At 41.6% G+C, this 11909-nt stretch overlaps 1 long non-coding RNA gene across 2 annotated transcripts; it reads right to left on the reverse strand.

Moving 5' to 3' along the window:
* Window positions 1–384: 384 nt before the first annotated feature.
* Window positions 385–11485, reverse strand: LOC142495873 (uncharacterized). 2 transcript variants are annotated; one of them, XR_012801843.1, is made up of 4 exons: window positions 11394–11485; window positions 7237–7348; window positions 5955–6172; window positions 385–909 (listed from the first exon to the last, which is right to left on the reverse strand). It is a non-coding gene; the product is annotated as an uncharacterized LOC142495873 (long non-coding RNA). The 2 variants fall into 2 exon arrangements; XR_012801844.1 differs by lacking the exon at window positions 385–909 and adding an exon at window positions 4074–4832.
* Between the last annotated feature and the right edge of the window lie 424 nt (window positions 11486–11909).

Raw genomic sequence — 11909 nt, forward strand, 5'->3', positions numbered from 1 at the left:
AAAACCCTCCACAGCAATCCAGAATCCCTTGCTGCAGTGAAAGAGCTGTGTGCTGGGTGATAATGGTGAAAGGCGGGGTTGCAGACCTGCCTAAGACATGCAAATGAGCATACAGTTGTATTTACATATATATATATATATATATATATATATATATATATATACACACATATATACACATATACACACACTCATGCTGCATGTAAAGGAAGGAAATGTCGAGCAAGAATCAAAAATTAAGTTCAAACACAGACGCACATCCGAGCCATGGTTCAGTTTAATCCTTTTGCCGCAGGTGTTCGTAAGGGTTCAAATGAGTGAAATCCAAACTCACCCATGTTTAAAATTCTTCTGCGCTTTAGCACTACCCTTGCTCATATACACTCTGTTACTCTAGCAAAAAAAAAAAAAGGCACTAAAATAATATTTGAGAAAGTATTCTGTGCTATGCACCTAAATGTACTGTAGAATGAGCAGCCTTGGAGTCCGGAGCTCCTGTGATCCACTGTCATTGTGCTCATCCATAATCACTTGAAGCACTTATCGACATTCTTGCAGTGGCTCACTCAATGGCTGCTGGAACACTGCTGCCCTCCAGTGGACACATCCCTCCTGTTTCCACAGCCAGCAAATTGTACTGCTGCATTATTCTCGTCGATCGGAAAAAGTGACACGTGCCATTTTATTGAAAAAGGAAACCTGAAGCGTTTTTTTCTTTCTTTCAATGCTAGAAATGTCAAGGCAGATGCAGACGATACGACAGACACTGTCAAATATTCCATATCTCACTTGCAGGGAGTGACACTTCCCCAGCGATGCCGATTATGTCGAACTCCTAATTAGTATTCTCGATGTATACTATTGGCAATCAGAAATGCAGCTTTTTTACAATGCAAGCATAAGGACAATCTGGAATGTAAGGAGACAAATCCATCTTGTTAACCTGTAATGTACACTGTCCCTGCAGGTATCGTCCATTCCTGTGCACTCAAATCTACAATCTAATTGTATCAGTCTAAGGCAGGGGTGCTTAACTCCAGTCCTCAAGGCACCCCCCCCCCCCCCTCAACAGGTCAGGTTTTCAGGATATCCCTGCTTCAGTACAGGTGGCTCAATCTGTGCTACTGATTGAGCCACCTGTGCTGAAGCTGGGATTGCCTTAAAACCGGGCCCTGCTGGAGGGGTCTTGAGGACTGCAGGTTGGGAACTTCTGGTCTAAGGCACAGGGTGAACTTGTTCACGGTCACACAGCCCTTGTGGATTGGATCATTTCTGACCTCACTGCCGGCCACTGCTGCCGTGACATTGAGCCTTGATGCAAATCGGGAATACATCAAATGGTATTTCGTTACGTTTAGGAACAAACAAGCACACACAGAGAAATTCAATATTCTTTTAAGCCAAATAGTTTTTTTTTTTTTTTTTTTGCAAGTTGAGTGCAAAAACAGACAAATTACACCTGATGCATTTGAATTTTGAAGTCTGTGCAACCGGATTGTTTTAAGGCATACGTGTCAAATTACATTCTGCAAAACATACCATTTTTCTGATATATATATAATATATATATATATATATATATATATACACATATATATACACACATATATATACACACATACATATATATACATATATATATATACACACACACACACACACACACACACACACACTTCCAATTGTGGCAATGCAGCTAAATCTGAAATCACCATGGTTACGGCTGAGTGTAAAACTGCTGATCAAAACCGAGAGACCCTTGGATAAAAAAAAAAAAAAGCAGATATTTTTCTACAGAAGGTTTCGTTTGTAACCTGTTCGCTGACATTTTATTTCCATGTAATTGACTGGTCAAATGGAGCCATTACGGGGATTATCAACAGAAAGGCCAGGAACAAAGTCAGGAGCAGTGTAGCTAAAAGAGCGAGAGGTACATTTAGGGGAGGGGAGACATTTATATCCAGTCCTTATTAAAACCAGGTTTACCTTACTTAGATTGTAAGCTCTGTGGGGTAAGGACTCCTTCTCCTAATGTCCACTTTTAGGTATGAAGCGCTTATTCCTGCAGTATCTGTTACTGGTGTGAAGCGCTATGCATGGCGCTATGTAAATAAAGGTAAACATACAGTACATACCGACCGAACCTATTTCTGCCTGTGCGTCAGGGTTGTGTATGTCCCATTGGTTAAAGCTCAGGGCCTTCAGCTAATTACAGCAGCCTGGGACCTGATGACTGATTTCATAAATGATTATTTATCAGTATAGGGAAGTTATTGCTGCTTCAATTGTGTGTATATTTTAGTTCAAACAAACAAATCCAGAAATACAAGTGTTTGATTCTTAAAATGATCTTTGCATACACGTTTTTCCTCCATATATAGGTTAACACAGATTCCCAGCAAGCTCAAACTCCCACACCCACCACAAAGTGAATATATATTTATGTCAACCAGAGAGCTACTGAGCGTGGCAATTGTATATAACAAGAGACAGGGGGTGCCCAATGCTGCATCCAATTGACAAAACATATAAAGTAAAATACTTCAATAATAATAATTGGTTATTTAGTTAACCCTTTGGCCAAAGGCGTCATAAGCCTGCATACCAACGTCAAGGTATAACCAAAATAATTATTTTGGTTATACCTTGACGTTGGTATGCAGGCTTATGATGCCTTTGGCCAAAGGGTTAACTAAATAACCAATTATTATTATTGATGTATTTTACTTTATATGTTTTGTCAATTGGATGCAGCATTGGGCACCCCCTGTCTCTTGTCCTCCATATATAGCACTGGTCCAAATTGCACGTGTTATGCGGTCTTCTTAAGAGGTGATTAATGGGTTGTAAGATCCTGTATCCCACATTAACATACAGGAACTAAAGTGTACCTGTCTTTATTTTGGGTAGGCAGGTTTGGAAGTCCGAACATCGGTGTTTGAGTCGAACAAACTATTGAATCCGAGCAAAATTCAAGTCAACGCCGTAGAAAAGGCTCGCCCTGGGATTCAGGGGGGGGGGTTTACATTTTTTTTGTTCTCGTGGTTTTTCTTTTGAGTTTGCGAACGAAAGTCCCTCACTGTCTGCAGCTCCCTCTCTGTCATATATTCAATCTGTGTAAATCAGATAATCAGTATCCTGGTCACTTGTCACTCTTTCCCCTATGTACCTATCAGTGTTCCTCAGTCCGTGTGTCTGTCTTTGTCACCCTGTCTCTGTGCTTCCGTCTCACTTTCTTGTTCTGGCCTAGAGTCATCAACCTCCCTTATACTGTTACTAACTTAATAACGCATCTGGTGACAAAAAATATTGGGTACATTTACCATAATTTTATGACCAAAGTCCTCAACATTGCCCATCAATTTGACCAATTGTGATATTTTATAGTGAGATAATTAACTCTACCGATAATTTTGAGTTCATTGACGTATCATGATATTATGTGGGAGGGAATCATATATTTCTAGCATGTAAAAATAAGAATTATTACAGTACATGAACCTATGGTCCGCCTACTATAAGCGTGCGTGGCGGAGGCAATGCATTTGTTTTGACGCAACGTCACATCACTGTCGCCGTCGCTATAAGTGCAGCCTTATGGGTAAATGCAGATGACTGACCATTTTTATACTTGTAATGTCTCCATTACCAAATACTTTGGAGTATTTATACAATCTTCACCTAATCCTTTTTGTGAGAAGACCTGCTTCTATATAATGTATAACCTTGCTCACTTAATGTAACTATGCATTTCTAACCATGTATCTGTCATCATAACTCTGTGCCCAGGACATACTTGAAAACGAGAGGTAACTCTCAATGTATTACTTCCTGGTAAAACATTTTATAAATAAATAAATTGTAAACTGCTGTACAGTATATGCAACAAGGTTGCTTCTTCTTGATCTTCTAGTGGGTGAATAAAGAGAATGAATAGAAAATAGAAACGGGCTTGTTTTTACAAAAGACACAAATAAGTGAACATTTTGCTTTAGGGAGGATTAAATGTTTGGAAGGAAGCCAATGACACTAATACATGTTTTAGTCGTATTTTTTTTTTTACATTGCTCGCTACACAGAACTGTCCTTTTAATTACCTCTTTCTCTAGGTGTACCTCATAGTTTAACTTTAACCCTTTGAGTGCCCGGGGGACCGCGGCACCAGAGTGCTTCAAGGACTCTGGCACCTCGCTATCACGTTAATGATGACTGGAACGGAAGAGAAGGACTGGAGCGTTCTATAGGAGAGCAGGATACGATCTCGCCCTAGAAAACATGCTGAAAGCCCAGACGTAGCCACTTAGTCATGGGGCCCCCGGAGTGCCAGACCACCTTATGGGGCACTTAGATTTTAAAAAGGCATCTGAGTAATAGGGGCAGAAATTCCCTCCTGCATCTCGGGGGTCTAGGAAAAGTCTGGTCTGCAGTAGGCCATTTCTTTCCTGTAGTATTCCGCAATTGACGTCAGGTGCCACCATGTGATCGCGGCACTTGTAGTCACATGACGCTGGAATCGGACTGTCCCTGGCATTCAGCGGTAAAAGGCATTTAATCAGCGCGATTGCTAGAGACTGAATTTGGGAAGAAAATCCAAAACTGGTTCAAATATCAGCACAAAATGTATCACGGGAAACAGCCTTGTTATCCTTTACACTCAGTACCTGGAACATCATGGGAACTTACTCGTTTTATATGGGGGTCTGCCCAATCCAAGCAGAAGTAGAGCCCTGTCCACTTCCATTTCTAGCATCCGGATTAAAATACCGTACATATATTTTTGCATCAGTTGTGCACATGGCAGGTTTTCTAAATGGTTCTACATGCTTTTCTGTCTTAAAAAAAAGTCACACTGTAAGTACTCCCTTGCATGTCATTATACTGAATCCCTGGCTGCAGTGGGAAAATTGCTTGCTGAGAGATTATGGGGAAAGGTGAGGTTGTGGACCTGTCTGAGACGTGAATGTGCTCACAAGTGGTATTATTTGTCATATTTATAAAACAGTGGACACAGGGCTCCCTCTGGTGGCTGAAACAATGAAGTACACAAATTATGACAGATCCAGGGTCAGTGGAAGAAGTGTACTGGTAATGTACTACTGTATAAGTGTATTGGAAAGGGGACGGAGTGCCACTCGTTTTGTATTTAAACACTTACAGCTTCACTTGTTGGAGAACAAAGACATTTCTTTTAGAATTTGGAAGTACACTACATTTTGAAAGCATTGTCCAGGGCCTTCAGCTGCCAAACAGCACAAAAGAACATCTGATTTATTACGGAACGTATGACATTTATGACAACTGAATTTCCATTTTGTGGTTCTGTTTTTGCAGCAGATTTCCATACATTTTGCAGATCTAAGTAAAAAGCCTATCCTACCTCAATGTCATCTAAGTGTGATCTTAGGGAATTTGCTTTACCTCTCTGTCAGGGGAGGCCAACACTAGTCCTCAAGGGCCAACACCAATAGACCAGGAATTAGGGATATCCCTGCTTCAGCACAGTTGGCTCAATCAGTGGTTCAGTCAACCCTGCTCTATGGGATTAGGATAGCAAACATGTAATCTACATATTTTCAAGGATTCGTTGTACCTGTATTTTGTTATGCAGAGCTCTACCATGAAATCTACGTACAATACATTGTATGTGTGTCGTTATTGCCCTGTGTTGGGATATTTCCAGTGCCGTCTTAACGCATGGGCACGCTGGGCAGTTGCCCACATGAGCATAGGGGCCCCATGCTAATCTATGCACAGACCAGAATTTAACACTAATTTTCCGATCACCTGCCTCAGCATCCAAATCTCCCGCTAACTCGGTAGAAGGAGAAAAATGACGACTTGTAGCAGAGAGTTGGCAGGGCCCAGTGCACTGCTTTGCCCGGAGGGCCTATAATGCTGTTAAGACGGCCCCGGATATTCCCAAACACAATACAGTGAAGAAGAGTCTAGTTTACCTGTATTCATATAACACATTCTTGCTGCAGACAGGCATTAGAAACCAATAGAGAAGAATGTATTCATGTTAGCATTGCTATTGATTTTGCAATTGCACCGCTCAGTGTTCAGTTGCAGTAACTCGTGGATTCATGATGTTTGGGATTCAAAATCAATAGTTTTCCTCCTTGCAGAAAGAATCAGGTGTCCTTTTTTGTTGCCCCCTGAAGAGCGAAGGCTGAAAGGTGAAAGAATCAACGTCAACAACAATATTATTTATTAGTGGATGTGAGAAATGGGAGTGTGCCAGACGGAAAGGAATTGCTAAGCCCCCTGTAGCCCGGCGTGAATATGAATCAAATAATCAAATAATCAAATAATTTTGCACTACATGGTGTGTCATTTTGTATGAGGCGCTGGCTTTTCTGTTTTTGTCTATGAATCAAATAAGGCCTGTGAAGATAACAATAACTCATCTTAAGCGCAATAAACATTTTGTTGGCGTTATTTCATGTTTCCTGTTCTTTCTGGATCATTGAAAGAAGCTGCAGAGGCGCCTACCTCCTCCCAACAAGTGTCTCTCAGACTATAGCGTGGATGCACGCGCACATAACTTCTAGGCCGCGGTACATTCTGAGTGGCTGGGAAGTGAAGGTAAGCGTTTCTGCAGCAGGGCCACGGATAGCTTTACCAGAGTCCAGGACTAGAGTTTCCACTGGGGCCCTTTCCCCCGCCCTCCACCGTGTCGGCGGCTTTGAGAGCTCCCCATCTTTTTTTTCACACCTCCTTGCTCTCACCCCCCTCAATTCCTGCCCCTCCTCTTGTATTTTTCTCCCCCTCTGTCTCTCACTATCCCCCCTCTTTAACTCACTCTCCCCTCCACCCACTCCTCCACCTCCCCTCTCCCCTCCCCCACTCTTCCTCTCTTACACCCTGTCTCCTCTTACACTCACTCTCCCCTCTGCTATTACTCAATGACCACCCACTCACTCAATACCACTCCCTCCACCCCCCCTCCAAACACTCATTCCCTCTTCCCCCCTGGCCACACACACAATCCCTCCCCCCCCTCCCCACACACAATTACAATTCTACACAATCCCCCCCAATACCCATACAATTCCCCCTCGCAATAATTACCCCCCACAATATACACAATAATTACACCCCCACAATACACACATAATGATTACCCCTCCACAATACACACCCAATAATTACCCCCCCCCCCCCTGACAATACACACACAATAATACACACAATAAGACCCCACACACACACAATACACACAGACAGATTTACCTTGGGGGTGGTCTCATGCCTCTGGTGCTGGTTTCTCCGGTTCACATGCAGAACCTGGGCCCGACTTCCATGTGGGCCCAGCTTCCGGTGCACACTGGCAGGAGAGAGAGGCCTGGCAGGAGAGAGAGGGCCACAGTACAAGGGAAAGCTGGGGTCAGGCGGCAAGCAGAGGCACGGCAGTCGGACACAAATGTTGGGCCTGACCTCTGTCCAGACCCAAATTAAAGCGTCCCTGGCCTCGGGACAGTAGTCATGGCTCTCCCCTCCTCCCCTCTTAATGGTGGCCCTGCTGTGCTGTGTTCCCGATTGAACAGGGAACATTCAACATCATTCATCAGCTACAGATGTAGTCAACGTTATTGCAATCGTGAAATAACTCAATAGTCTCGCCCCCTTTTGTCACGCAGCAGATGCAAAACAATGGCCGCTTTTCCTGCTGTCACATTGCGTATGCCCCGCTGCACCGCACTACAGGTTGCTATAACATTGACTGCATCTGTACAATGAGTAGCCAGTCATTTAGCATATTAGGTTTGAAAATGTCCATTTTACCATAGTAAAGACAAGACGTACTATAATTGCGGAAATAAATTGGCTAGTGGAGAAATAAAGAGCCTCAAACATGAACAAATTTAATATAATGATACTAAATACACAGTAAAAGCAGCGCCACACAAATTTACGGAAAAATATATTTGTTAATTATGGGAAAGGTTATTAAAAATATAAAAAAAACATGTAATTATACCACATTTGCTAACATCACAACAACGGTAATAATCTCATACATACTATCTAGCAACACTAAACATCAAGTAAACAGTATAATTATAGAACATTAGTGAATATTTTTTTTTTTTAAGTTATTAAAAGTTTACTCAAGTATACTGGAATTTAGAAAATACACTGTTTTGTTGAAGTCCAACTGTTTTGTGCATATTCGTGATGACCATGTTTGTCTTTTATAATATTGGCTAAAACTTTCGAAGAACGGGAAATTGTTTTTTTTTTTTGGTTAGTTTAAAATTCTAGGAAGTAATTGCCATGGATAAAGAACCATAAGATTACCACAGTGACATTCAATGGATTAAATGGCAAGAGTATTTTTTTTATAGTAATGTATATTTTATAGTAATGTATTTTATTGTATTGCACTGTATTGATTATTTGAATGGGCAAAAGCACTATTAGCAATCATTGGCTAATAGCACTTTTGCCCATTCCTGTGTGGTGTTTGTGGTAGAGGGAGTGGGGTGTAACTACTAAGGTAAGGGAGGGGTTAATCCCTCCCGGGAGGCATAACCACCCCCCCTGGAGCAACTATAACCTTCACCCTTCCCCTCAACCACCAACAAACCGGTTATTTGTGTTTAATCCCTTCATTACCTTAGCGGTTAGCCGCAAAGGTAATAAATCTCTGTTTTTATTTACATTTTAACACAGTATTGAAGGAGGGGATCTCCGGAGCTGAACCGCATTAATTTGAAGTCCGGGGACCCCCTGCTTCCCGGAGTACAGGCCCCGGTATGGGGTGCCGGTATCTCCTACAAGTTGAATTCTACCCCGTCACATGACCGGGTCATTTAAACTGGCAGGACATACCTCAGGAAGCAAGGAGTCTCTGGACCTGAAATTAATGCGGTTCAGCTCCGAAGACCCCCTGCTTCAATAATATGTTAATAAAATTTAAATAAAAACAGGGGGCAATCGTCTGTAAGAGCTGTGCAGGGAGATGACGTTCTCTCTGTGCAGCTCTTACTGACTGCAGGGATATCGCACGGTAAGATCGCTGAAACAGAAACTGCAAAGTCAATCGGTATGGCAGTTTTGTACCAAACGGTATCTACCAAGCAAAAAAATCTTACTGAATACCATTTTTTACACAAATTTCATACCGTGAGTTATCAACATGTCAAACCGATCGATATAGCAGTGATCTTATTGAAGCTACCTGAATAGGCACCATAAGGTTAGTTTGGCCTATCCTTCATAAATCCATGCTGACTATTACTAATAATTTTGTTATCCATTAGGTATTCCTGAATATTATCCTGTACAAAACCTTTAAGTAGCTTCCCAACTATTGATGTCAGGCTTACAGGTCTGTGATTCCCCGGTTGTGATCTAACTCTCTTTCAAATATAGGCACCACATCTGCTTTATACCAATCTTGTGGTACTGAGACTGTGGAAATGGAGTCCTTGAATATTAAATATAATGGTTTGGCTATTACTGAACTTAGTTCCTTAAGAACTCTTGGATGTATGCCATCAGGGCCAGGTGCCTTATTTACTTTAATTTTATCATGCCGCCTATGCACTTCTTCCTCAGTTAACAAATTGTTCATTAGTATAGAGGTCGTGGCTTCCTCCTGAGGCACTATTATTGCAATTGATTCTTCCCTGGTAAACACAGAGGCAAATAATTTGTTTAATACCTCTGCTTTTTCCTTATCTGCAATAATCTGCCTACCCATATCACACTGAAAGGGTACTATACTATACTTTATTTTCTAATCTTTTTGTTGTAAGGTACTTAAAGACTTTTTAGGGTTGATCTTACTTTCTATTTCAATCCTTTTTTCATTATCAATTTTTTTGCTAATTTGATTGCCCTTTTGCAACTTTTGTTACATTCCTTATAATTCTGATATGATGTTTCCGTTAAAAGGAATGAAAAAAAAAAGTTGCAAAAGGACAATCAAATTATAAAAAAATGTAGTCGATGTTATTTCAACCCGTGCTTCACTACAGCGGGACATACACAAGCACCAGCGGGAGAAGCGGACAGTGTTTTGAACCAGTCGCACGCAAGAAGGGAGTGGGGCTATCGTGCGATTTCACCGCGGGGAGCGCACAACGAGCTGCATTAACATTGTATTTATCTGTTTGTTAGTGTAATGGACATGTCGAGTAGGTCCATTAGTTATAGTTAGAACCAATGTTTCCTACAGAGCTGAATTTTGCTATTTTTAACTCTGAGGCCCTCCCGGCTTCGAAGATACTTACTGGTCTAGTTACCGGTGTTCCCACATGGAAATTTAAATGGTCATCCAGTAGAAAGCCCCAACAACAAACATGCCTCCTCCTTCACCCTCAATGACATTTCTTATTGACCCACGAGACCCATGAGATTTGGTGGCTGTTTTTATTTGCGTAAAGGGGCGGGAGACCGCCAGAAAATAAACTGATGTCTTCAGAACCAATAGGTCGCCAGAGCTAAAATCAGCACCGTTTAGTTTCTGAGGACCCGCTGATTGAATTCTGTATAAAAATATTTTTTAAATGGCTAGGCGTTAAGTTATGAAGCTTCTGTATGAAGATTCTGTAAACATAGGAGACCTGAAGGAGAACTGCAAATTTGGACTTTGTTAAGTAGAAATGTTGGTATAAATGTCTCATGGAACAAAACTTGCTGATTTAGGTTCATTGCTGGGGGGATTACAACAATGTTGATGTATTCTGTAGTCATCAGAGGGGTTCGGGGCCAGGACACTGGGAGGCCGGGAAGAAAGTGGAGAATAGCTCCACTTAGTAAATATGGGCCAACATGCTTGTGCTATAGACTGATTAAAAAAATCATATCTCACTGAGGAAACCATGTAAAAAGCAGCTATACAGCTATAAAGCAAGAAGCCATGGCTGGAGATTTCTATGGCCTTTCTTTTCCTGTTTTTATAGCGCTGATTCGGAGACATGGGGCTTTTTATAGGTTGCCGTTTTGTATCCAAAGCCCTCTCCCACTTAAAATCTTTCTAACTCACTCCCCTCACACCACTTGAATGCCCTTTCCCTCAATATCCGACTAGCACTCTCTCTCTCTCTCTCTCTCTCCACCTTCAGGACCTATCTTAAAACACACCTCCTTAACGAAGCATATTGGTATAGTAGCTCCATTGTCGGATACTATACATTTCATATGCACTGATCTTTGCCCCTTGCAGATGCACGCACCAGAACACTCTCCTTCTGTCTCTGTAAGTTCTCTCCACTCACCACGTAGATTGTAAGCTCTTTTGAGCAGGGACTCCTTTTGTTATTATTTTAAGTCTGAAGCGCTTATTCCCATTATGTGTTACAATGTTATGTCACGTTTATTGTAAAGTGCTATGTACCTGGACAGTGCAATATAAATGGAGATATACAGTAGATACATACAACTGCTTGTCTTGCCAACCAGCTCAACGTATCCAGGACTTCTTATTACGATCCAGGCATAATTTGATGTCTTTTTTTCCCAGAGGATAGCGTGATCCAAGCTACAGAACTGAGCCCCATGGGTCTGTGAGGCATATTCATAACAACCTATGGAATTCAGTTCTCAAAGCTGGAAACTCGTGACCTTGTTTGAAAGAAGGCTCGTTTACTCTATCCACCAACTGGAATACCACTGCAAAACACCAGAGCACATCATTATTACATGTACAATAAATGCATACAGTATCCTTGGGGGTATCAAGGAATCAAAAATAGTAATAGGCTTCACAAAAAGAATCCAAATGAATGGTATAATATAAATCCTTTCATCTCCATTGAATGTACTGGGAGAAGCCGGTTTAAGCTCAAGGACTGGCGTTAACTTGGTGAACACATAATGTCCATAGTATATAGCTGTAACAGGTTCACTGGGAGGCATAATAAAACACGATCCTGCTGAAATATAATGATTGTGCC

Source organism: Ascaphus truei, chromosome 5, assembly GCF_040206685.1.
Source record: "Ascaphus truei isolate aAscTru1 chromosome 5, aAscTru1.hap1, whole genome shotgun sequence".
NCBI lineage: Eukaryota > Metazoa > Chordata > Amphibia > Anura > Ascaphidae > Ascaphus > Ascaphus truei.